Source organism: Triturus cristatus, chromosome 4_1 (genome assembly GCF_964204655.1).
Source record: "Triturus cristatus chromosome 4_1, aTriCri1.1, whole genome shotgun sequence".
NCBI classification, from domain to species: Eukaryota; Metazoa; Chordata; class Amphibia; order Caudata; family Salamandridae; genus Triturus; species Triturus cristatus.
The window spans coordinates 1,200,907,656-1,200,934,771 of NC_140585.1; the positions used below are offsets into that span (position 1 = coordinate 1,200,907,656).

Genomic DNA, 27,116 nt, shown 5'->3' on the forward strand with positions numbered 1-27,116 from the left:
CACCATGGTCCTTGGCGGTCTCAGACTAGCCTCTGGCTCCACTGAGACACAGTTGGTCAGGCAACAAAGAAGGGGTTATTTCGGGTGTTTTGTCCTTGGAGCCGAAACTAACAGGAAAGAGGCATGGTACGAATGAGAGGAATAAAGGCAATAATGTACCATTAAAGGGGCCTATACAGTTAACACAAAGAGAGCATCATGGGAGGACGCAGGAGTGCCAGCAGATACTGCTGAAAGCAGCACATGGCATTCAAGCATGGCAGTGTTCCATACAGCATAGCACAGTCAACACTGGGCTCAATGGAGCTGAAACTGGTGTGGTTACCAGTCAGAGGGGAGGGAGGCCTGGCAGTTTGGGCTGGCCCGTTCCTATTGGGGCAGGCCCGTGGACAGTGCTCAATTTGCGCTAGTACCTACGGGTGGACACCAGCACTCATTTTTGGGGACCGGCACTTATTTTACCTGAACAGCCCTAGAGCTAGAGTGAGAAAAACACAAATGGGAGAAAGAAAGAAGAATGGAAAGACAGAAAAACATTGAAAAAGATAGAGAAGTGATGAAAAGAACCTGCAAGAGTGATAAAAAGTTAACGAATACTTGGCGTTGCATCAAAGAGGCACAAGGTGAAATCAGGCCAAGGCAGCCTTGGTATGCGGCACCTCGACCTTCAATAGCACAGGCTGACGGCTTTTGGGCTCACCTTTGGGCATGCTGTTTATTTACTTACTAAAATTAGCACTGACCTAAATGGATTTCAATATGGTTATTCCGTGCCTGGATTGATACTGTGGGCAAAATAAATAAGGACTGGAATATGGCCTGGAGAAATCACCAATGTCTGAGAAAGAGTTACACATTCTAACAATCGCTTGACCCATGGAAAGGCTACTTAACAGGAGAAGCACAATTTTTGCAGGAGGACACTAAGCTATGTAAATATAAAGAGTTTGGAGTAACTTGTGTGCCTAGGGCCCCCTTCATGATATGCCGGTGCAATACTGTGCAGACCTCTAGATGCACTAGGACACTGGACACCTCCATAGTAGACATCCAGATGCACTGGGGCAATGTCTTCCTCCATATTGTACTGTGAGAAATCAGGAATTGATAATTGATCATGCTTTAGCATTTAAAGCGCAGGTCACCAAAATATTCACCTCCTGCTGGGCATGGCCTGAGAAAGGCTGATATGAGATGTTGGGAATCTGGAACTAAGCCTGGATGGTCAACTCCACTCAGTTTGTGGAGTTTTCCGTCCTCCGCGGAGCATACGGAGTTCCGAAAAACTCAGCTTCGCATAGTGGAGCAGAGTTTTGTTCCTCACTCGCACTCCCACATGTCAAATTGGCAAGCGCGAGTGAGGAAAATCCACCTCCTGGCAAGATTTTTCCTCGTTCACGCTCCCCAAAGTCAAATTGGTGAGCGCGAGTGAGACAAACTCATTTCCCGGCGAGATTTCTCACCGCGGGCGGTCGAAATCACAACCACTCACATTGAGTAACCTGTTCGCATTGAGAAAGTTGCAGCTCGAGTAGAAAATTTACTCGAGCGGCAGAAAGAATAAGTGCTTTCTTGCACAGCGCATGGTGCCATTCATTTTGATTTTCCAGTGCAGGACAAAAACCCGGCGTTGAAAATCAATGCGAACAGGCATGACCAAGCGCACTCTGTCGCTTGCGGAACTCCGCTTTGCAGAGCTTTTTGGTCACTTCGTGGTGCTCCGCATAGCAGAACTCCCCGAACTCTGCCTAGGTTTACTGGAGACTGAAGAGGGTGATGCGTGCGTGTCTCTGTATGGAGGTATTTGTGTGTGTTTGAGAAACCCATGTCCTATGTGTGGTGTCCATGAGGCATCTGGCTGAAATGTTTTTTAGAGTTCCTTCAAATCGTACAAAATATAAGTATTATTTGTCTTTCTTATAAATATGCTGGTGTACTATAGACGTGGGGCTGAATTGGATTTATTTATATATACATATTTGTGTCCTTTGTCGAAGCCGCACTTCTTAGCAGGTACAGTATTGTTGGCAAACCGGCAAAAACATTAGCTATATTTTCATTTGCCTAACGCGTTTCGGACCGCCACGGTCCTTGATCACAGGCTCAGTTTGCAGCATCCAATTACTACAGATGCGGATTTCTTTCCCAGCTGCCTTTATTTACCCTCTAATGGGCGTCACAGGTGAAACAATGCATGTTGGTCTTTGTGGTTCTGTAGCCTTAATCATTACCCTCCAGTGGGTGTATTGGACACTACAGTCTCTTTTAGTTAATATTTTCTTTGCCCTCCAGTGGGCCACCTTGGTACAATTCCCAGTTTTCTTTTCGTTTGCCTTTTTGGGCAGTCCAAACCACGTACCCGCTTTGTATTTGGCACGGTGGTGTAGACCTCACGGCTTGAACAGCCGTAGATATGCTTCCGCTTGTGTCATTTGTCGAAGAAGCACTCCCCAGCAGGTACAGTTTTGAGATATAAATATAAATATATATATATATATCAATCAAAACACAAGGTTGTCCCACTGAAGCCATCGCACACAAAGGAGTTAGCACACAAATGCCTCAGGTGGCAGCATACACAGCGTTCCTCCCCCGCTTCAAATTAGAAAGCCAAACGCGTTTCAGGTATCACAGTACCCTTGTTCACTGGCAAATTCCTTGCAGAAATGTGCACGGACAAGCAAAACTGATTTGGGACGTTAATTTATTAAGTACGCAAGCCCCGCCCCAATAGGCGTCACAGTGGCATCATGGTAATAGTAGTTCACATAATTTCCGCCATGCTTGTTGGTCCTATTCAAACCCCAGTGGGTGTTTTGTGAAGTCCGTAAATCTTCCAAGCACATTAAAACTGAAACATGATAAACATAGTAGGTGAAGCGCTGAGCAAGTTCGCTGTGGTACTAACCAATATGTACCTGGGGCTACGGCCCCCTTTGTTCCAAACCAAGTTCGCAGTTACGAGCCTTGAGGATCCGCAACTTCGGCAGCGGGACGGCTTCGCGGCTGGACAGGCCGCATTAAATCAAAACACAAGGTTGTCCCACTGAAGCCATCGCACACAAAGGGGTTAGCGCACAAATGCCTCAGGTGGCAGCATACACAGTGTTCCTCCCCCGCTTCAAATTAGAAAGCCAAACGCGTTTCAGGTATCACAGTACCCTTGTTCACTGGCAAATTCCTTGCAGAAATGTGCACGGACAAGCAAAACTGATTTGGGACGTTAATTTATTAAGTACGCAAGCCCCGCCCCAATAGGCGTCACAGTGGCATCATGGTAATAGTAGTTCACATCATTTCCGCCATGCTTGTTGGTCCCATTCAAACCCCAGTGGGTGTTTTGTGAAGTCCGTAAATCTTCCAAGCACATTAAAACTGAAACATGTTAAACATAGTAGGTGAAGCGCTGAGCAAGTTCGCTGTGGTACTAACCAATATGTACCTGGGGCTACGGCCCCCTTTGTTCCAAACCAAGTTCGCAGTTACGAGCCTTGAGGATCCGCAACTTCGGCAGCGGGACGGCTTCGCGGCTGGACAGGCCGCATTAAATCAAAACACAAGGTTGTCCCACTGAAGCCATCGCACACAAAGGGGTTAGCGCACAAATGCCTCAGGTGGCAGCATACCCAGTGTTCCTCCCCCGCTTCAAATTAGAAAGCCAAACGCGTTTCAGGTATCACAGTACCCTTGTTCACTGGCAAATTCCTTGCAGAAATGTGCACGGACAAGCAAAACTGATTTGGGACGTTAATTTATTAAGTACGCAAGCCCCGCCCCAATAGGCGTCACAGTGGCATCATGGTAATAATAGTTCACATCATTTCCGCCATGCTTGTTGGTCCCATTCAAACCCCAGTGGGTGTTTTGTGAAGTCCGTAAATCTTCCAAGCACATTAAAACTGAAACATGATAAACATAGTAGGTGAAGCGCTGAGCAAGTTCGCTGTGGTACTAACCAATATGTACCTGGGGCTACGGCCCCCTTTGTTCCAAACCAAGTTCGCAGTTACGAGCCTTGAGGATCCGCAACTTCGGCGGCGGGACGGCTTCGCGACTGGACAGGCCGCATAAATCAAAACACAAGGTTGTCCCACTGAAGCCATCGCACACAAAGGGGTTAGCGCACAAATGCCTCAGGTGGCAGCTTACACAGCGTTCCTCCCCCGCTTCAAATTAGAAAGCCAAACGCGTTTCAGGTATCACAGTACCCTTGTTCACTGGCAAATTCCTTGCAGAAATGTGCATGGACAAGCAAAACTGATTTTGGACGTTAATTTATTAAGTATGCAAGCCCCGCCCCAATAGGCATCACAGTGGCATCATGGTAATAGTAGCTCACATAATTTCCGCCATGCTTGTTGGTCCCATTCAAACCCTAGTGGGTGTTTTGTGAAGTCCGTAAATCTTCCAAGCACATTAAAACTGAAACATGATAAACATAGTAGGTGAAGCGCTGAGCAAGTTCGCTGTGGTACTAACCAATATGTACCTGGGGCTACGGCCCCCTTTGTTGCAAACCAAGTTCGCAGTTACGAGCCTTGAGGATCCGCAACTTCGGCGGCGGGACGGCTTCGCGGCTGGACAGGCCGCATTAAATCAAAACACAAGGTTGTCCCACTGAAGCCATCGCACACAAAGGGGTAGCGCACAAATGCCTCAGGTGGCAGCATACACAGCGTTCCTCCCCCGCTTCAAATTAGAAAGCCAAACGCGTTTCAGGTATCACAGTACCCTTGTTCACTGGCAAATTCCTTGCAGAAATGTGAACGGACAAGCAAAACTGATTTGGGACGTTAATTTATTAAGTACGCAAGCTCCGCCCCAATAGGCGTCACAGTGGCATCATGGTAATAGTAGTTCACATCATTTCCGCCATGCTTGTTGGTCCCATTCAAACCCCAGTGGGTGTTTTGTGAAGTCCGTAAATCTTCCAAGCACATTAAAACTGAAACATGATAAACGTAGTAGGTGAAGCGCTGAGTCATTTGAGATGTCATCAGTGATGTCACTGACCATGTCATGAGTGATGTAATATGTGACGTCATCAGCAGTGCATTGCGGGGGCGCGAGTTATAGTTAGCTGAACTAACTATAACAGGGGAATTTCTAGGGTTTTGTACGAGGGAAATGTCCAGCTAACTATAACACCCCTGAAACCTATGTTTTTTTCAGTGAATTTCTAAGGTTTTTTAAATGCCAATTCCTAACTATAACGCCCCTGAAACCTTTGGTTTTTTCAGTGAATTTCAAAAGTTTTTTAAATGCCAATTCCTAACTATAACGGGCATGAAACCTATGGTTTTTTCAGTGAATTTCAAAGGTTTTTTAAATGCTAATTCCTATCTATAACTTATCTCTGAAGATATCATGAAAAGCATTCTTTTTTAAAAGTAGGGTGCACATTAGTTTTGTGGAAAAGCATCTTTGTGATTGGTTAAGAAAAAGCAGTTTCAACGTGGAGTACATATCATAGGATAAAATTTGCTCAGCTCAACCACACCTGCTACTTGCATTTGGAAGGCACTGTTCGAACTTAAAACAATCGTCAACTTTTAACCTGCACGTGTCGTTAAATGTTCAAGAAAATGTTACAAAAAAATATCGTAAAGTTTTAAAAAATTGATGAACTTTTAACCTGCACGTATTGTAGAATGTTCTAGAAAGTGTGTTGATAGAATACGTTGCACTTCTGACTTCTATGTGTTGTTGAATATTTAAAAAAACGGTTCATATGGAAAATTAAAAAGAAACCAATAGAGAAGTTTTGAAACCTAAAAGAATCAAGGAACTATTCTAATTTATTCTTTACATGTATTTATGTGTGCAGCAACAAAATTATAGACACAACAGCACTAGGAAGAGGAAGAAGCAGGGAGTGGTGGGAGGGGGGAGATGGGCAGAATGGCACACATGCACAATTAAGTACAACACACATATAGACTAACAATGGCGAAAATGAAACACACCAACGAGGAGCACAAGTTACACAACCTGCCAACATCACACCACTGAACGAGCATAGAAGTGAAAACCACGCTGCATTCATACAGGATGTGTACAAAGGCCAGTCGTTGGTGTTGTGGGATGTCTGCGACCGTGGTCATCATGGATGAGATGCCCAGCATGTGGCACATGGTCGAGTTCACTGTGTGTTATGTTACCAAACGGCTGCTCCTCCCTCCCACGAGCCCCCACACTTTTGAACGGTGAGCTGTTGTATCTCGTGCACTCGTACGGCACGCCATTGTAATGCCTATTTGCGCATGTCCTGCTACATTCCAACTACAACATCACAGTGCCGTTTGGAGGTGGTGCATGCCACTTTACAACATTGAATGCTGCGGCTCTTGTAACAGGCCACACCAGAACACAGAGACACACTTACCGCACTTCCTGTACACGGACATGTCCGAGACACCCCGTTCCCCTTGCCAGATAGGCACACCCCTGCACTGACCTGTGAACGACAGACCAGCACACGCCAGTTGTGCATGCAGGAGGATGCGTACATAGCTACACATCCAGGCTCACTGCCAACGCTGAGGTGACAGCACACTGTGATGTTGCAGGGCTCGTGCCTATCATGCTAAGACAATGACCACAGGGACACACTTACTAAGATGTGGGTTTGGGGGGCATTGGCGGTCCTGGAGTTGTTGAGATGAGTCTTCTGGCCCTCATGGGTATCCCTGTATCCTGCTCATTGACTCTATGGCCACTGTGGGTGTTCTGGTGTGGCTCTTGGCTGTGTTCCCTTTCATGGTGCAGGTAGTTGTCCTGCTTAACACCAGCAGAAAGCAGGTGTAAAATCCCTGGTGCTAACGTGTCTTATCGCCGGAATTTGTTTCGCATTGCAATTGGTGTGAAAGTTGTGATGTGATTTTTTGCGTGTGCAGAACAATATACGAATTGAGCAGTGTATCTCGGCAAGATCCAGCACCTGACGCACTATTCCCAATCAATATAAATACAATGAGATTTCTTAATAGATTTTGTGTGTACACTGTAAGTGCAGCCAATACCTCAGTGCAATACAATACAGGATTTTAGTATTTAGAATAAATCGTAAAAGGTGCACCTCGTGTCTTTTTGCACGGGAACGGCTACTCTCCATTTCATTATCAGCACTTTAACGGAAGTAAAGTTGAGATAAATCTAACACACTATTCAGAAGTTGGTGCAAACTGCAGATATCACCAGTATTCCAGCGATAAGTGCCCCAATATTTAACACCATGGTGGACTCCATCAAGTAACAGTAATAAGAACAAGAAAGAGTCACACAGCAGTTAAGAGAACAACCAAAAACATTAATAATTTTTTTTTTCAAACTTTATTTTTTATAATAATAAATATATAAACAATAAACTATTTTCAAACTTTATTTTTTTATTAACATAAATATAAACAATAAACTAATAAACAAAATGTAACAACAATAATACAAAACAACAAGGCAGAACACTCCTATGGGAACCACGGATGTCGACGACAGACCTGGAAAATCAGAAAGATTGTTAAAAAAAAAACAACATGGTATTCTCAACAAAATACCACAAGAAACAAATCACAGATATATAAAATGTATACAGCTAACAACATTTTATAAGTTTAACTTACAAAACCTGTAAATGTTGCCGCTTTAAAATATTTACCGAATCTGAGGAAATGTTTTTTGCAGAAGGCACCACGCCCACAACGTTTTTCTTCAGTGGTGAAGAAATGTTTTACTTTTTCCAAGGGGCAAACAAAGACCAATGTCACCTTCTTCATTCGCAAGATTTGCCAAAGAGTTCTGTTACGAGGGGATCCTAACAAAAAATACTCGTGCGGCATAGCAAGTATGATGAAACACCTAAGGACCCTTCATCCAAACAATCTTGCACGAGAAGAGTGCAAACAGATGAGAAACACTCCTGTTCTGTATCTGTAAAAAAGAATCACAAATAAATGTATATTAATAACTTTCAAATTTATACTATTCCATTACTGTACAAACACATTTTATATAAAAACTGACTAAGAAACTATAGCCCTGAACCACAAGTGTGACGATCGTTAAAACACTACATGCATAGTGCATACTACTTTGAAGCAGTTCATGCCCTAAAGCCTACCTCACTAAAAGACTACATGCTAACTGACTAAATAATTACAGTACTATAAGGAGACACACTGGGTGAGTGACAGGGTGTTTGCTAGAAGAGTATGAATACTAACTAGGGAATTGAAGGTGTGAAACACAACTGTGTAGGTGATTAGAGGACTGCATCCATACTGCATAGGCATTTAAAGCAGTCCATGTGCTAAGGCCTGGCTCACTGCAAGACTACTTGGGTACTGACTGAATGATTAGAGTACAGCAAGGGGAGTGCCTAGGTGAATTTATAAGTGCTAGGCTTTTCGCACAGGGAATGGATTAGTACTTTGTACTGAATGGGTCACTAGAGGAGTGCAAAGGCAGTCACAAGTGCTGGACTGTATGGATACTGACTAGGAAATTGAAAGTGTGAAAGACAAGTGTCTAGGTGGTTAGAAGACTGCATGCATAGTGCATAGGGGTTTGAAGCAGTCCATGTGCTAAGGCCTGGCTCAGTGTATGAATACTTAGGCACTGACTGAATGATTAGAGTACTGCAAAGATAGTATCTTGGTGAATTTATAAGTGTTTGGGTTTTAGCACAGTGAATGGATTAGTACATGGTGCTGAATGGGTCACTAGAGGACTGCAAAGGGAGTGACAGGGTATTTCCTGGAAGTGTATGGATACTGACTAGGGAATTGAAGGTGAGAAAGACAATTGTGTAGGTGGTTAGAGGACTGCATGCATAGTGGATAAGGGTTTGAAGCAGTCCATATACTAAGGCCTGGGTCACTGGATGAGTACTTGGGTACTGACTGAATGATTAGAGTACTGCAAGGAGAGTGCCTGGGTGAATTTATTAGGGTTTGGCGCAGGGAATGGATTAGTACATGATGCTGAATGGGTCACTAGAGGAGTGCAAATGGAGTGACAGGGTGTTTGCTGGAAGTGAACGGATACTGACTGGGGAATTGAAGGTGTGAAAGACAAGTGTGTAGGTGCTTAGAGGACTGCATGCATAGTGGATAGGGGTTTGAAGAAGTCCATGTGCTAAGACCCGGCTCAGTGCATGAATACTTAGGCAGTGACTGAATCATTAGAGTACTGGAAAGAGAGTGTCATGGTGAATTTATAAGTATTTGGGTTTTGGCACAGTGAATGGATTAGTACATGCTGTTGAATGGGTCTCTAGAGGACTGCGAAGGAAGTGACAGGATGTTTCCTGGAAGTGTATGGATACTGACTAGGGAATTGAAGGTGTAAAAGACAAGTGTATAGTATGTTAGAACACTACATGCATACTGCATAGACATTTGAAGCAGTCTATTTGGTACTTAGAAACTGACTAAATAATCAGACTACTTCTAGGACAGTACTTAGGTAAAACTTTTAAATGTTCAGTTCTGCCACTGTGAACAGAATAGTACATGGCACTGCACCTTAGTGTCAAACCCTGACTCATTTTATCAATGCATAAGCAAAGACTAGCTTCTAATGCTACTAAAACTTGACAACATGAGAGGTTTTAAATTAGTTATCTGTCAGAAAATACACGATGTTACCAAATGCTTCTCTCACAGTGGTTCTCAAATGCACACAGACTCACAGTGTAATTCTAGACAACAACCACTATACCTAGGAGTTTACCAAAAATCATTCACTACTGTGGAAGTGGTAAGCGAACTGCACACAATCTTCATATTTCAGGACTGCACTTTTATGTCAAAGCCTGACTCATATAATCAAAGGATAAGCAAAGACTGGCTTCTAATGCTACTAAAACTTCACAACATGACCAGTTTTAAAACAGGTACATGTCAGCAAATACACGATGTTACCAAATGCTTCTCTCACAATCCTTACCCAAATGCACACAGACTCACAGTGTGATTTTAGACAAGCAACACTATCCTAGGAGTTTACCAAAACTCATTCACTACTCTGGAAGAGTTAATGGTACTGCACACAATCTACATATTTAAGTAAACCACATCAGTGTCAAAGCATGACTCATTTAATCAACGCATAAGCAAAGACTGGATTCTAATCCTACTAAAACTTCACAACATATATATATATATAATGAAAGCATAAGCCATAACTGTCTTCTAATGCTACTAAAACTTGACAACATGACATGTTTTACAACACTTATCTGTCAGCAAATACACGATGTTACCAAACACTTCTCTCACAGTGGTTCCCAAATGCACACAGACTCACAGTGTGATTCTAGACAAACAACACTATCCCTAGGAGTTTACCAAAACTCATTCACTACAGTGGAAGTGGTAAAGGAACTGCACACAATCTACATATTTCACGACTACACTTTAATGTCAATGCCTGACTAATTTAATCAACGCATAAGCAAAGACTGGCTTCTAATGCTACTAAAACTTGACAACATGACAGGTTTTAAAACAGTTATCTGTCAGTAAATACACAATGTTACCAAATGCTTCTCTCACAATCCTTACCCAAATGCACACAGACTCACAGTGTGATTTTAGACAATCAACACTATCCTAGGACTTTACCAAAACTCATTCACTACTGTGGAAGGTGTAAGGGGACTGCACACAATCTACATATTTAAGTACAGCACATCAGTGTCAAAACATGACTCATTTAATCAACATATAAGCAAAGACTGGATTCTAATGCTACTAAAACTTCACAACATGACAGATTTTAAAACAGTTATCTGTCAGCAAATACATGATATCACCAAATGCTTCTCTCACACTGATCCCAAATACACACTAACTCACACTGTGATTCTAGACATGCACCACTATCCCTAGGAGTTTACCAAAACTCATTCACTACAGTGCAACTGGTAAGGGAACTGCACACAATCTACATATTTCAGGACTGCACTTTTCTGTCAAAGCCTGACTCATTTAATCAAATCATAAGCCATAACTGTCTTCTAATGCTACTAAAACTTCACAACATGACAAGTTAAAACAGTTATCTGTCAGCAAATACACGATGTTACCAAATGCTTCTCTCACAGTGGTTCCCAAATGCACACAGACTCACTGTGTGATTCTAGACAAACAACACTATCCCTTGCACTATATCAAAACACATTTCTTCATCTAGAAGTAGTACTACATTTTAGTATAGAAACATAACATAACTCATTTCACAAATTCATAAACAATGACTGGTTTCTAATTCTACCAAAATATAAAAACTGCACAGTTATCTGTTTACAAACACATGAAAAACACAAATGCTTATCACAGAATGGTTTCTACATGCACACACATTGTAGAGAAAAAAAGTACTCCCTACACTTTAGCAGGAAAAATACATTAGTCTGATTAAAATCAAAATAGTCTACATACATCCCCTCACAATTAAATAACTCATCTTTCAAGTTCTTTTGTAGATTAAGGAGTATATCAATCACTCACCATATTTTCTTTTACAGAATCTCTGCACTGTGCACCTCTCAGCAAAAGCAAAGAATGAAAAAGTTTCCCTTTCATTTTCCACACATATACATGTAAACATCAAATCACAATCCTTCGCACATAAACTCAAAAGCAAACACACATTTCTATTGGTTAAACATTTCAACCCTTTCCAACTGAAATAAATTTCAACCCTTCCCCCAATCTGCCTTCTGCCTGTTACCATAGAAACAGGTCATGGAACACTGCACTGAGCTCACAGTTCACAAGTTCAGCACACAATGTTCCTACACAAGACAGGAAGTGTGCTTGACTTTTCAACATATCAGCTTATCATATATAATGTTCCTTACAATCTGTTTTCGTTAACCAATAACAATCATACCTTTAAAAAACAGAAATATACACCCTACCTTTCAGTGTAGAAAGTTGTCATACAACCGATGATTTCTTGTCGTTTTTCAAAAAACGTTGCCGTGGATCTGCGCACCCACCGCGAGAGAATCTGTGCATCCAACGCGATTGGATGCGCGCACCGTGCGCGCATTTCCCATTGTTTTTTTTTTTTAAAAAGGGGGCCCCAGGGGGTCCTTCTGGGACCCCCTAAGCACCTCTAGAGGGTCAGAGTATTTCCACTCTGCCCCCTTTATATGTTTTACACACTTATTCCCCTGGCATCTTCAGCCTCGCTTCTACCGAGGCAGAAAATGGCCGCCAACAGTTCCTGGTTTCGAATGTAGAGAGACACTCGACAGCCAATTAACATTCAGCACGCGATCGGGAGGGTGCGCTTACGGTGCGGGTAGGGTCCGCGGATCCTCCCCGGCCATAGATATCACTTACTTTTTTACCCTAATTTTCTCAGGAACTACTGAACAGATTCACACCATATATGCAAAAGGCATGAGTCCGAACTGAGGACTACCTCTTTGCCAAATTTGGTGTCATTCCGTTCAGCGGTTCGGGCTGTAGCTGCAACAGATCCTATGGGAAATTGCATAGGCAAAACGTCTTTTGGGACCCCCCTTTTTTCTCAGCCCCCGCTTGACGGATCACCGCAAAACTTTCAGGGTAGGAGCGGAGCGGAGCTGACCAAAAGTTTGGAAACTTTCGCGAGGATTCGTCAACCGGCGCCAACGTTATTCCAAATAGAATGTTGCGGATTACCTATGGAAAATAGGTCCTAACTATAACTATCTACTGGCGACCGCCAGTAGATAATATATATATATATATATATATCTCAAACAAAAGCATGTACTCCTCCAGTGACATGCAAACAGGCCCACCAGGCGTGCTCGAGTGAAAAATCTTTTAATCTTGACAAGTCTGACAGCATTACGCGTTTCGACAGTAATGAAGGACTACAGAGTATGAGCATTTCAAACCGAGTTTAAAAGTGGCAGAGTGCTAGTCATTTAAATATTCAACATGACTTCACACATGAAACAGTGCATATTTTTAGAATTCAATGTGATTATCAATCTATTCAAAGATCATTGTTTGACGTGTGCAGAGGCAAGCTCAACGCAAGCCCTTGGAGAACCTTGGAAGCAGGATACAGAAAGGAAAGTCCAGTTCTTTCACTCCCAGGACAGAAGCAGCAGGCGAACAAAGCAAAGCAAACAGCAAAGTGGCAGGCCCTCCTGACAGCTTATCCAGCTCCTCTACCTGGCAGGATGTCCTCAGTCCAGAAGTGTTCTGAGTATATGGTGTCAGAGGTCCAGTGCCTATACCCATTTCATCCTTTGAAGAAGGCAAACTTCAAAGGAAAGTCTTTGTAGTGCACAAGACCCTACCTTTCCCTGCCCTGACTCCAGACATACTACAGGGGGTGGAGACTTCTTTTGTAAGGGCCGGCACAGCCCTATTCAGGTGTCAGTGTCAACTCCTCCCACTACTCTATCTCAGGAAGGCCCAGCATGTGGGTGACGCGCCATCAGGATATGCAGGGATAGCTCCCTTTGTGTGACTGTCTAGAGTGAATGCACAAACAGCCCAACTGTCATTCTTACATAGACATGTATTCAGCAGACAGGAGGAAACACCAAATGGTTAAAGTAAGAAAAGTGGAATTTTCAAACCTGCATTTTAAAAAACACTTTTAGTAAAAGATGTATTTTTAAATTGTGAGCCCAGAGACCCCAAACTCCAATTTTCTATCAACTCCCGATTGGAAGTTACACTTCTAAGGGGTTACAAGGCAGCTCCAATGGTAACCTATGGGAGAGATAGGCCTTACCATAGTGAAAAATGAAATTAGCAGTATTTTACTACCAGGACATGTAAAACACAGCAGTAAATATCACACTTTTTAAATACACTGCACACTGCCCATGGAGCTACATTTGGCCTACCGTAAGGTGGCTTACATGTACTAAAAGGGAAGGTGTTAGCCTGGCAAGTGGGTGCACCTGCCAGGTCGAAATGGCAGTTTAACACTGCGCACAAAGACAATGCAGTGGCAGGCCCACTTGTAGCATTTGATTTACAGGCCCTGGGCACCCACAGTGCACTATACTAGGTAATTACTAGTAAATAAAATATGCCAATCATGGAGAAACCAATCACCAATACAATTTAGACAGAGCCTATGTAGAGCATATGCACTGATTAGCAGTGGTAAAGTGCCCAGAGTCCTAAAGCCAACAAAAACAGGTCAGAAAAAATAGCAGGAAGAAGGTAAAAAGTTCAGGGATAACCCTGAAAAAAGGACCAGGTACAACATGTATACAGTACTACTGTGTGTAAGTGCAGCTTGCAGTGTTAATGCCTGTAGTATACCTGTTCCTGCTCGAATGTTACATTTACTTTTGCATTGAGCTGCAAGTGTTGAAGTGAGCCTTGTGTCACCGTCGTGAATAAAGTGGTGAATAGACTGTGCTCACAATGCAGAGAAACCAAGGGCTGGAGGAACCAAAGGACTCATGATGTAGGCAAAGGACAAAGTAAGAGAGAATAAGAAGGTAGAGTGATGCAAAGGAACTGAGATTGAGATTTAAAGTACAATGATGCGAAAGGATAATAGGGAGAGAAAAAGTGCAAAAATTGAGGCATGAAAGTGGAAAGCAAAGAAAAAGAGCACTCAGAAAATGCGAGCTGGAGATAGAATGAACAAAGTAACAATAAGTGTGAAAGTCAAACCCACATGCTCTGCCGCTAATGTGATGACTTTGCCCCCCCCCCACCTCCCCTCCCCCTTCGTCCACTTTCCGGATACGGTGTCTGGTGGCTGAGATGCAGAGAGTGTGGAGAACGTGGAAAACAATGAGAAATGCTGAGGCCACGATCACGCCTGAGTGGCGGCGGCGATGTTGTGTAATTTATCCTCCTGGCTGTGCCTTTTTGATTTCAAGGCAGGGAATGTAAAGGAAAGGCTGCGCTGAGAAAGGGGGAAAGGAGCTCATGGTAGCTGGCTGCTCTCCGTCCCTTCGCTTAAAGGCACAGCTGATTTTTAAGAGCAAACAGCCGTGTCAGAGGCTGATACTGACACTGGATTTAGAGGGCTCCGACTCATGGATACCGCTGTAAGAACATTTAAGGTGGTGAGTGCTGGAGGTTAGCATGAGTGAGCTGCTAGAGGCAGTTGCTGAGTGTGATTTTTTTCCTCTGCCTCAGCCTCTTTGGGAAGCCTACTTTCTAAAAAAAAAAATCTACTAATGGTACCACCTCATTAGTGACTTGCTGAGTGTGATTCTGTCCTCTGCCTCTTTGGGAAATCTACTTCTTAAAAAAAAAATCTACTAAATGGTACCATCCCCTTAGTGACTCACTAGCGTATATTGTTATCAGTATCGGAAAGGCAGCGGTACCCCCAGGTTATCAATACAAGGAGCATAAGGAGGGGAAGGAAAAAGCCTAAAGGAGCTTATGCTTGGAGAGGTTTCTGGCTGCGGGTCACTGGTTGAGATTCCCTCTCTCTTCCTTCCATCCGGATATAACCAGAATTGCCTAGAGGCTGGACGCAATGGTAAAGCATTTAAAAGCCTCTAATACACTTGCCAGTGTGGAAACTGCGTCCGCCAACAAAATTAAAGTGCGCACAGCTCAGTTGAAGGCAGCTGCAGCAGAAAGAGCCCAGTGCAGTTTAAAATCAAGATGTGCCTCTGCTGCACTTCCAAGCCCTCTGGGCTCCGAAGAACACACACTGGAATTGAGAAGGGAGACTGCAACTGGGGATAAAGCCATGAAGAATGCATCACAAGGGCAGCTGGGTGATGGAATAAGGCTTGAGGAAGAGCTCCCCCCACAAAACAACATATCAGGGACCTTTATTGATGGGGTCGGTGAGGCTGATGAAAGGGATTTGACTAACGGGACAGTACGGGGGGGATCCTCCTGTACACACAGAGGCTAATGTGAAAGCCAACATCAATGGCCAGGCCTACGGGATACCAAAAGATTATCCATTGTTCCTCAAAGTTAAAACAGCATCAATAACATTGACATCATCAGTCTTGCAATCCTCCGCTCATCCCTCTTCTCATGATATACAAGGCGGTTCATTACAGGGGGATCTGTCTGCAGTTTTGCCTCCTCAAAAGGACACCAGTATTTCAGTGGACTCCCAGCCACAGCTACAGCCACAGTTTCAGCAACGGTCCAATCCTCAAAATGGAGGAGAAGGCCAGGAGACAGCGTCACAGGAAGAACTATTGGCAGAGGTAGGCAAACCTCCATCTGAGACATCAGGGCAGCAGCAAGGAGAGGCTACCTCTATGCACTGCGATATAAAGACCATGCTAAATCTTATCCCGGACGAGATAAGAGAGTTGAAGATTACACAAGCCAGTGAGATAGCGTCTCTCCATTGAACGAAAATCGAGGCTGCAGTTGGCGCCTTTCCTGTCACAATGCAAGAGGCAGAGGGGCGAATTTCTCAGCTCGAGGATCGGATTAACTCGATGCAGCAGCAAGTCAACTCCGCCAGAAAAGAGAAAGCTTCACTGGAGAGCAAGCTCGAGGAGCTGGAGAACCACTCAAGGCGGTCTAACCTGCGCTTAGTTGGTATTCCTGAAAGATGTGAAGGGGGCCAAACAACTCAATGGATCGAAACATTCATAAAGAAAAATGTTATCCCAGAATTTTCCGGGGATCTTACTATTACAAGAGCCCACAGGGTACCATCTCAGCCATTCCCCAACTCCAAGCTACCACGGACAATCTTAGTGAATTTCACAGACTATTGGATCAAAGATCGGATACTCACTAAAGCCATTTAAAAGAAGCAATTATCTGGAGACGAAGGATTCAGTTGCTGTATTTTCTCCGACATGTCTGCAGCAGCGGCATATCGGCGGAAAGAGTTTGTTAAGCTTCTGTACTTATTTAAGGCCCAGGGCTCACAGGCTGCGATAGCACAGTAGTCTAAGTTAAGAGTCAAAGTAAGAGGAAAATTTCACATGTTTGCTAACATTGACGAAGCCCAGAAATGATTGCAAGAAATATCCATTGCAATATAGATTAATATTGTATAGTAATATGGTTCTGGGGCGTGGGGGGAGGGATTGATCACGTAGGGTGCAATTACATGTCACCCAACAGGAACAACCACCTGAAAGGAGTGGGGTATGGTGGGCAATTCCCCTTCCCCTGGAAGGGGGGTGTGGGCACAGAGGGAGGGTGGTATAGTTAAAAAAGAAAATGAGCAGAGTTATAGATGGCAATACATTGTAAGGAAATGTATTATCAATAGCGTCTTAGATTTAAGCAACATTTGTAGTGATGGGTCATAAAGTCCGTAAAATTACAATTAATATAAAGGGTATTTTTAATAAGCAAAACTATGGTGGATTAATAAAATGGCTAGCTTCATTCTCACCACAAATTTTGTTTCTTCAGGAAACTTATCTCAAGACATATACACCAAAGCTCTATATCCCCAAGTTTTTTTCTAGAGCTTATTTTGCATCAGCTCAGGCGGCAATAAAGGGGATTGCCATCTACATTGGTCAAGGGATAGATTGGGAAATTGTTCAAATTCAGAGAGACCCGTATGGTCGATGGATATGGGTTACAGCTAAGGTAACTGGTAATACATTGAACTTTGTGAACTATTATGCACCAGTTGTAGATGACCCCACAGGTATTATGAAGATCAACGATATAGCTACAAGGGCGGTGGGGCCCATAATCTTAGGTGGTGATTTTAATTTTGTTCAAGACTTGGAAAAGGATACGCCAAATAAAACCAAGAAACAACTGAAGCCAAGGACTAAAAGAGTAATAGACGTAATAAAACAAGATTATCAATTAATTAATCCATGGCGTAAAGGTCATAAGTAAACCATGCAATATACTTACTATTCCCACCAGTATCAGTCTGCCTCCCGCATTGATATTTTTTTAATATCCCGTTCTCTGAACTATCTGAATGCGGAGATATGGGCTAACTAATTTTCAGACCATTCACTGGTTTATATTGAAATTGATCTAGAGGTAGGAAAGAGGGAAAGATCCAGGTGGCAGATGGATAGACTTCTTTTAACTAACCTACAATGGATGAATAACATGAGAAAATGGATCAAAGAGTTCATCCAGGTTAATAAGGGTACAGCAATGCTCCTTTCTGTCTGGGGTGCCTTCAAGGTCTCAGTACGTGGGCAAACGATTGCCTATATGTTTGCGCAAACACGGATTTGAAAGTCTTGAATAGCTGAACTCCAGCAGGCAGTTGATATAGCCCTGTTAAGAAAAAGCAGCTCTCTGGGGGATGGACATTTAGCTAAGGAACTGTTAAGTAAAGCAAAACAGGAGTTAAGGGAGTTTTTTAATACTGAAGAAATAAATAGTTCACAGTCATACCAGCAGAGAGTCTATGAGGAAAGCCAAATGATAGGAACATTTTTAGCGTGGACAACTAAAGTAAAGCAAGAAGCGTCAGTAATCATTTAATTGGTGGTACCTGGGCCACTGATCTTAGCGTAAAAAAAGGACACAATTGCTAAAATACTATTAGATCATTATAAAAAATTATATGCAACTGAGTATAAGGTATCGAAGCAAGAAATTCAGCAATATTTCCATGATATAAAACTGCCTCCGATTTCTAGCGGGCAGAAAGAAGCATTGATTGCAGATATTTCTGCAGCTGAAATTCATCATGCCTTAGCCTCAATGCCAGGAGGCCTGCGGTAATGATGGCCTTCCGACTGAATTTTATAAGGCGTTTTCGGAAGAGTTAGTACCATTCTTGCTTGAGCTTTTTAACCATGTCAAAGCGGGAGGCGAGGTTCCAGAAGTTTTTAAAGAATCCTCCATAGTCAGCTTTGTAAAGAAGGGGAAAAACCCAAGGGATGTTAGTTCATATAGGCCAATTAGTCTGCTAAATGCAGATTATAAAATCTTGATGAAAATTTGGGCAAATTGATTCACTCCAATGGCCCAGTATGTGATTCACACGGACCAATCAGGGTTCGTAACAGGCAGGTCAATGTCTTCCAACACCGGATTTTTAGTTCAAGCGCTCGACTTCTTCAATACTAATTAAACACCAGCTCTGATAATGATGGTCGACGCAGAGTAGGCATTTGATCTGGTAAACTGGGGTGCTCTAGAGGTTTGGGTCTCCAAATCCATAATAGCCATTTAAGATTCTGGGAAACTAATGGATTTAACGAACTGGGACACTTTTTAGGTGGAGGGAGATGTATTAACTGGCAGGAGATTCAAGCTAGATGCGGAAATCGGAGCAAGCTTTTCTTTTTTGGCTATCTTCAGGTTATACAACTATTGAATAAATACACCCTTCCAGGTAATACAGGTACTTCTCTTTTTTCAGCTGCTCTGTTTAGAACTAAATTAAGAAGTGTAGGGAATTGGTATTGATTACTACGAAATCAAGGGGGAGCAATGTTCTTGAAAGGATAAAACAGGAAACACAATGTAATTTTTCAGATGGGGAGTGGCAAGCTATTTCGCAATATGGTAGTAAGGCATTAAGAGTGGCAAATTTTTAAAGAATTGTATTCTTATCTCATTGGATGGCTTACTACACTACCAAAGCGCTCCATAAGATGTATCCTGAGGTGGAGAATAAATGCTTCCGGTGTCAGCAGGTGGAAGAGGGATGCTGGTTGCATGTCTGTTTTACATGTCCAATGGTAAGACAGTTCTGGGAGAAAATCTGTGTTGAACTTAGCCATGGCCTGCAGAAAAGTGTAGAACCTGAGGCTGAGTTAGCACTCTTTTGTTTATCAAAACAGAGACAAACCCTGCCAATAACTAGAGGGCAGGAAATGCTTTTAGCAATTACTTCCTTAGTGGCCTGCTCCCTGCTCCTCCAGAACTGGAAGACAACCAAAGTACCAACACTCCTAGAATGGTATACAAAATGAGTTGAGTAAGAAAGTTTGAAGAGGCTTATGCGAAAAGGGTTGGAGCTAGTAAAAGATATATCTCAGTATGGAAGCATATGGACAAGATAGAAGGAAATCTCCAAGGGTGAATGCACTTAACTGGCTTCTTAGTAACTTATTTAAGCACAAGTGCACTTCGAATAGTACCGGGTTGAAGATAAGTCAATGTACTAGATTGATGTATCAACAATGCATTAGAGTGGAAGTATGGAATTTTCAGTGATTTTGCAAGTTGCACCTGCACTTTAAGATAATATTTAAGAAAGCCTCGACAATGTAACAATGTTTGCTATAAGAATATTTTTAAATTAGCATTCAAGAGAAGGAGGAACCCTGAGATACCACAATGGGGATGTGTGAACAGAATTAAATTGATATATCAAGTGGCCCAAGGTGGCTGTGCGGTATTGTATGAAGTATGGTCTACAAATGTATGTTACTGCATGACTGTAACAAAACTGTGATTTTGTTGTGTTTTTTCTTTTTCTTTTGTTTGGCAAAATACAAATAAAAACTTTTTTTTTTAAAGAATATTTTTAAATAATGACGTTGATCGTAGAACTACGAAATTTGTTATGTGTATCAGTATCTTTTTTACTCTGCTCAATATCTTTTTTTTTTAAGTGTGAAAGACAAACAAGGAGAAAGGGGAAATGTGAGCTGTAGGAAGAGACAGAAAGAAAATAAATAGGATAGGAAAATCCATAAAAGGAAAGGAACAAATAAAGTAAAAAGAAAGGAAATGTAGACAGAGCCTGGACATTGTGGATGGTAATACCATATAAATGTGAGAGCAGTAAGTGCTCGCAAGTGAGAGAAGGATTACTGTTAACAGGTTAGGGCAGGTTTTGTGCCCACATACGAAGGGACACTAGGAGCACACAGCTGAGTGGGACTGGGCGCAACTGGGCAACAGAGGGATTGGTGCTTTTAGGTCGGAAAGTAGTATACGCACACAGGTCAGATGAGCTAAATGCCCACATATGAAAGGAGGTTGGGTGCAAAGAGTTGTGTAGGAGCATCCTACACGCAAGTGTGAGTGGGGTTAGGTGCACACATTAAGGTGGGGTGATCTCATCTAAACTTGTCTGATTTAAGTCTGAGTAGCTGGGGGTAGCTCTATGTAAGCAGCTGACTGGGACTAGGCCCACTCAGGTGAGTGTGAGCAAGGTGCACAGGTGAGGCTTAGGTGCATATGGTGAGGAAAGTAAAAGTGCTCACAGGTAAGAGGTACTATGTGGATAAAGGTGATATGAGCAGTTACACACAATTAAAAGGATAAAGTGCACACAAGCAAGATGGAGCACACAGGAAAGAGTATGAGGGGGCAAACACATGACATGGTGCAGTACATGCGCACATGAGGCAGAGCGTGATGAATGAAGGTTCCAGAGAGCTAAAAGAATATAGACAAGAGGTATCTAGATGCACACATCTGAGATGTGTTTATGTGTGAACATGGTATGCACCAGCAAGGTATGGCAATGTGCCACAAGTCTAAAAAAATGTATAATGTGCTCTGTTGAGTAACTGCTATTAATAAAATACCAACAGGCAATTCAGATTTTGATATGGATTACATATGTGGCTAATGCTAACATGGTTAGTGTTTAAGAGACAGTTCAACATGTGTCTAGGTAGGGTGGATCCTTAACACATTTATGATAGCCACCTAATTAAATGTGCATGCAATTATTCTAAATATAACTTATTCACAGAGTCAGAGGTTATTCTGAAAATCTGGCATAGACAAATGCCCTTTACCTATATTGGATTGGATAAATTGGGTAGATATAAAGCATTCATAGACTTGGTATACGCCATCCAAACCAGTTAATAAACTGCACATGGCCTTCCCAGAATAGGCCCTTAGGTTTCCATTGCCCAATGGCAGCTTCGATGGAAGATGTACAAAGGATTAGCAATTATGTGTAAATCAGTGTCTGCATACTTTTGCAGGCACAGTTGAGCCTGGGCCTTGGTGTCTGTGCATATTGACTCTGGTAGGGAGAGCCTGCTCATGCATAGCACTCATGGTTAGCCTCTATTTAATGATCATGCTTTTATGACACAGTACGCCATATGGGTTTACTCCTGGGCTTGTATCTGTTTGCCATGGTATGAGGATATTTTGTCTGGGTTTGTCAGCTCTATATATAGGTAGGCTATATCTAGGCGATTTATGGTTGTGCCTAGACAAATTATTTTTGTGTTTAACAAATAATGGTGTTGCCTTGATAAAAAGAGGCTTTGACTGAGCATATGAAGCAATGTTTAGGAACAGAGTGAAAGTGGCTGGCCTTTCCTCTGGTATACGATTGCTGTCCTGGCTTTTGATGGTTCTGCTCCTGGCATTCAATTACAACATGCTAGTCAATATATGGTTGATCATTAAAGTGCACTTGTTTCTACATTAGTAGCTTTGTGGGATTTTACCTTCAGTGATGTAACTTACTGTAATACAAAGATCGAATAATATCACATTATGTGATGTTGCCAGGGTCAACAATCCTATAATGTGGAGAGACGTGGTTAGGACGTGCAAGATGGCGGTCAGCATCCTCTAGCGCTCCCAAGCCAGTACCCACAATCCTGCACAATCCTTGTGCCATCTGAGTGCTCATAGGGCATAACCTGTTCCCAGGGTCTAAGGCCCCGGGAGACCGGCCAGCGGCAACAAGAGAGAGTAGCAGGAGCAACTGCGGTGGCTGAAAGGGGACCTCTCCAAAAGGCTAAGTTGGCAGCAAAGCTGAGCCATTGACCCGGAGACTAAGAAGGGAGCACGGTGAGTCGTAGGCACTATCGAGGGTGCGTTGGTAAGCCTCCCCTCCCCCGACCTGCATTTGCTTGGGGGGCCAATGGGTGGGGCGAGACACCTTGCGTGGACGCCCCAGCCTTCCACAACAGTGTGGGAGTCCATGGCCCAGGGGAAATAGCCCTTGACCAGCAGCTGAGCAGGCCAGCTGCTGCATGCCAGGAGATCGGCACCCCGAGCCCATCAGCAAGTGGAGCCACATACTGCCAAGCACTGAGCGGAGTGCAGCTTCTGGACCATGGACCCCTTGGACAGCAGGAGCAGGCCCGGGAAAGAAGAAGCAGCCGGCAGGAATGTCCTCAGTGGCTGATAGCTCTGGGGGCCCCTTGTTGGGGAGATATTAAATCGAACTGGGCACAGAGACGACCCATGGCCCCTGGCCAAGAGAATTGCACGTGTAGAAAGAGAGGAGGCCCCTGGTCCCCTACTCCCCTCTTATAACCCCCTGAGAAGAATGAATAGCGGGGAAGAGACAATAAATGGGGGACCACTGATCCCGAGATCCCCACAGGAGGATGGGAGAGAAACTGCTGTGACGGTCCGGCCCATGGAGGGGCTGGAGTGAGCTGTGGGGATTGGCGCTGTCGCAGGTCAATGCCAGAGTCTACAGAGGCCCCACGTGGAGCTGGTATCACTCTGGCGGACTGGGCAACAGACTGATGAGAGACAGAGAGAAGGGCAATATTCTGGCTGCTTGTTCTGCCTGCCTCACAGAATGAGGGCAGGGGACTGGCAGGGACCCAGAATTATGGCCTATCAAACCTGGCCACGATAGCCAAGGACAAGCCCCCTCATAAACAGTGGAAACTGGATACATTTGGGTGGCCTGAGTGCAATAACCCGTTCCTATGATTTGCGAAAGGTGTGGATGGTTCCATCCTGGGCAGTTTCTGGAGGCTTGGCTGCGCATCTGACTGGCGGATCAACTTTTGCCATGGTTGGCACACCAGGCCTCGGCATTGTGGCCAGCCGGCCCCCTCCCCCAGGGGCACCCCCGGGACAGATGATCACCCATTTCTTGAATTATAGAGACCGGGACTGGAAACTTTGGACAGTTAGGGGCCAGGAAGAAGTAAAACATGAATCCAAGTGAGTCCTAATATTTCTAGACTACAAGAGACTGATGCAGCAACAAACATAATCATATGAACAGGAGAAGTAGAAACTACACACCGTGGGCATACAGTATATCCTACCGGGCTTGGGACTGGGTGTGAAGCCCTCCCGTTGAGAGATGCTACAGCTAGAGATCGAGGAGAAGTCATGGGGGCAGCAATATGGCAAATCCGCTGGGGCTGCTGAAGGACCTCAAGAACAGGAGGCCGGGTGAGGGACCCAGTCTCCCACAAAGGTACATCGGAAGTGGTGTCATCCGATACAGACATTGACAATGAGCCCCCTGGGCGGAGTCGAGATGAAACTCCTTAAGCTGCACATATGATTAGACTGCACCATCAAAGGCATTGTGCATACTCGTAGTATGAGCAGTTGATACAATGAGGGAGGGATGGGGTGAGCGCTAGACCTTTCCTATGTTGGAGAAATGGGTAGTTCAGAACGCATTTGAGGGAAAAAGGGGGTGTGGGCACAGCTGGGGTTAGTTCATGGTTATTAGTTTGGCATGGCGGGCATCACAGAGGGCTTGGACTGGACTGGCAAAGGGGTCCAGGGGACTCCCTAGCACTACAGACACAGTGGAGGACCACAATGTAAAACACACCACTTAGGACAAATCACATGACTGAACAACTGACGATCATTCTGTGGAATATCAATATGCTAGAATGCAAGATCAAAAGAGGAGTGGTAATGCAATATATTCACAGACAATCTCCCAACCTGGATTAGCTGCAGGAAATACCTGCTTGGCAATAACTATAAATTTCTCCAGATGAGTTGCGACACTGTACTGGGCCACACAGGATTTACAAAGGACCAAGAAATTAAACCCCCTCTTCCAGGTAGATCGACAGTAGAAGGGAGGTGGAATTGGAGAGATATCCTCATTGTCAATGCACCCCCAAGTCTGCTGGCAGAGTTCCTAGACAAGATAGGCCACATACTGATAGACCTAGACATGGACCTCCACATCGTTGGGTGGAGATTTCAACAAGGTTATAAGTTGGGAACCTAGATATATTGCAGTACAAGTGAGACCGCCCATGGGTCTTGCACATTTCTCGCATGTCCTGCGACTCACGGATATCTGAGGCTACTCCAACCATTGGATAGACTATAATTATTTCTGTTGGGAGTTCACAAATCTCTCTCCCGTCTGGACTATGTGTTTGTCTCTGCAGGTGAGTGTGCGTTCAATATTGGACCATTCCCGCTGCTGTTCACATTGGCAACCTGCGGATACAATAAGACGCTAACATGGAGACTGGATTATTGGGCCCTCAAAGACGGAGATATTGCTAATCCTTTATAGGTTGATTCCCAAATATATTTTGAGAAAAACAAGGGGTCGGTGAACTCCCCGATCATGCTTTGTGAGACCTACAAGGCGGTGGTCACGTACAAAGCCTAAAATATCATAGCCTTAAAAGATAAACCACAGGGAAACCAGGTACAATAGTTAGAACAACACCGTCTCAAGTTAGAATAGACCTTGGTACACAGGAAAGATCCAAGCATATACATACAGCTGGAGGCTACTATGGAACAATACCACTACCTTGTACACAATGCACCAGTCAAAACTACCTTGGGGTGCAGTGAAAACTATAACATATAGGGGACAAAGTGGGCCATCTCCTGGCATGGCTACTTATAAGAGAGTAGGAGACAAGCTCAGTGGCTGAGGTGCAGATAGGAATGGGGGAAGTGCAGATGCAGATGTAGAAATAGCACAGGCATTCGCGGAATACTAACAAATGCTCTACGCAGCATGGATTGACCACATGGAGCAGGAGATTGAGGAGTTCTTGGGGAAAGTTCCGGTCTGAGTCTTGGTTGTCATAGACCAAGACACAGTGGAAGAAAACTTGTCGTTAGAAATGCTGGGAGAAGCATTGACGAGCATACAATCAGGAAAAAAACCCAGAGCTAACGGCCTACCAGTAGAGTTATAAAAACTCCTGGCCCCGGCTTCTTAAGCCACACTTGCTGAATGTTTCATGCTGCTAGGGACAGGGGAGAGCTCCCACCAGACCGTAATCATGCAATCATCGTAGTAATCGCTAAGCTGGGCAAAGCAGGGGACCAGTATGCCTCATACAGGCCTATCTCCCTCTTGAACACTGAAAGCAAACTCCTAGCCAAGATCCTTGCAATTAGGGTGATGAAGATCATAACCTTCATTATTCATACAGACCAAACTGGATTAATGCCAGGGAGGGTGACATGCCTCACCTCAGACTCCTCAACTGGTGGTTGGATAGGTTTTGAGTGGAGCGGGCACCAGGGCCCTCATGTCATTGGACACATCAAAAGCTTATAACTCAAAGGTCATGTGTAGGTACCTCCAGTCAATGAAGTGGTTTGCCTTTGGGTCCAGTTTTGTGCGTGGTTGGCCTTTTTGTACAAGGCGTCTACAGCGTCAGTGAAGACAATGCAATGATTTCTGAAACATTTGCATTGGGGAGAGGCATGAGACAGGGGTGCCCTTTTTCGCCCCTGTTACTTGTGTTGTGCTGTGAGCCTTTGGCATTCTTGCAAAATGAGATGTGGCTGAAATGTGAAGGCAGGTGCAGACTCCGACTAAGGCTATTTGGCAGGAGGGAAAGACCAGGAGAATGGAAGCAGAGAGAGTGTTGTATGAAGGAGGGCAATGGCCCCAAACATTTGATAAAGTTTGGGGTAAGATGAGAACATAGTAGTGATGGACCGAGGATGCCTGTAGTGCACCAGGTATGACTTCTCCTATCTAATTCTCAACTCGGACAGGAGGATTGGGTTTGAGAGGAAACCAGTAGCGATAGCATTTATGTCGAGACAGAGGGACTACTAGGGTGGTGGTTGGAGAATCTCAATGTAGGGGTGAACGTATCCTCATGCGATTGTTTTTTGTGCAATGTTTGGTGCCAAAAACATTTTTTAATAATTTTTTAATGTCAACTGATGTCACTACTTGTGATGACATCTTCGATCAAAGGGCATGCAATGTTACTTCCACTACCCCTAGCAGTTTGGTGAATCTATGTCCTTGAATGCATTTTTAAATCTGTCTGCATTTGGTTTAAAGCCATATATGGCAGAGGACTCTAATTAATTCGCTAACTAATGTACTGCTATCATCGTTCATTAGTATCACTGTTAAAGATAACAAAGGTAAGGACGTCTCAGTAAGAAGGCACAGCATTCTCTTTCCTGGTGGCCAAGGTATGGATTTCCCAGACTCTCGCCTTGATGTTTTTATCCTCCTACTCAAAATATGGATTTTTGGACTGTCTTTGCATGATGGGCTCAGATAGAGTTGGTTACTGGTGCCAG

The 27,116-nt window shown here is 43.8% G+C and overlaps 1 protein-coding gene across 1 annotated transcript in view; it reads right to left on the minus strand.

The window, feature by feature from the left end:
* Window positions 1–27,116, minus strand: part of LOC146856380 (retinol dehydrogenase 7-like) — a 54,818-nt gene that overhangs the window by 14,281 nt on the left and 13,421 nt on the right. The window lies entirely within an intron of this gene.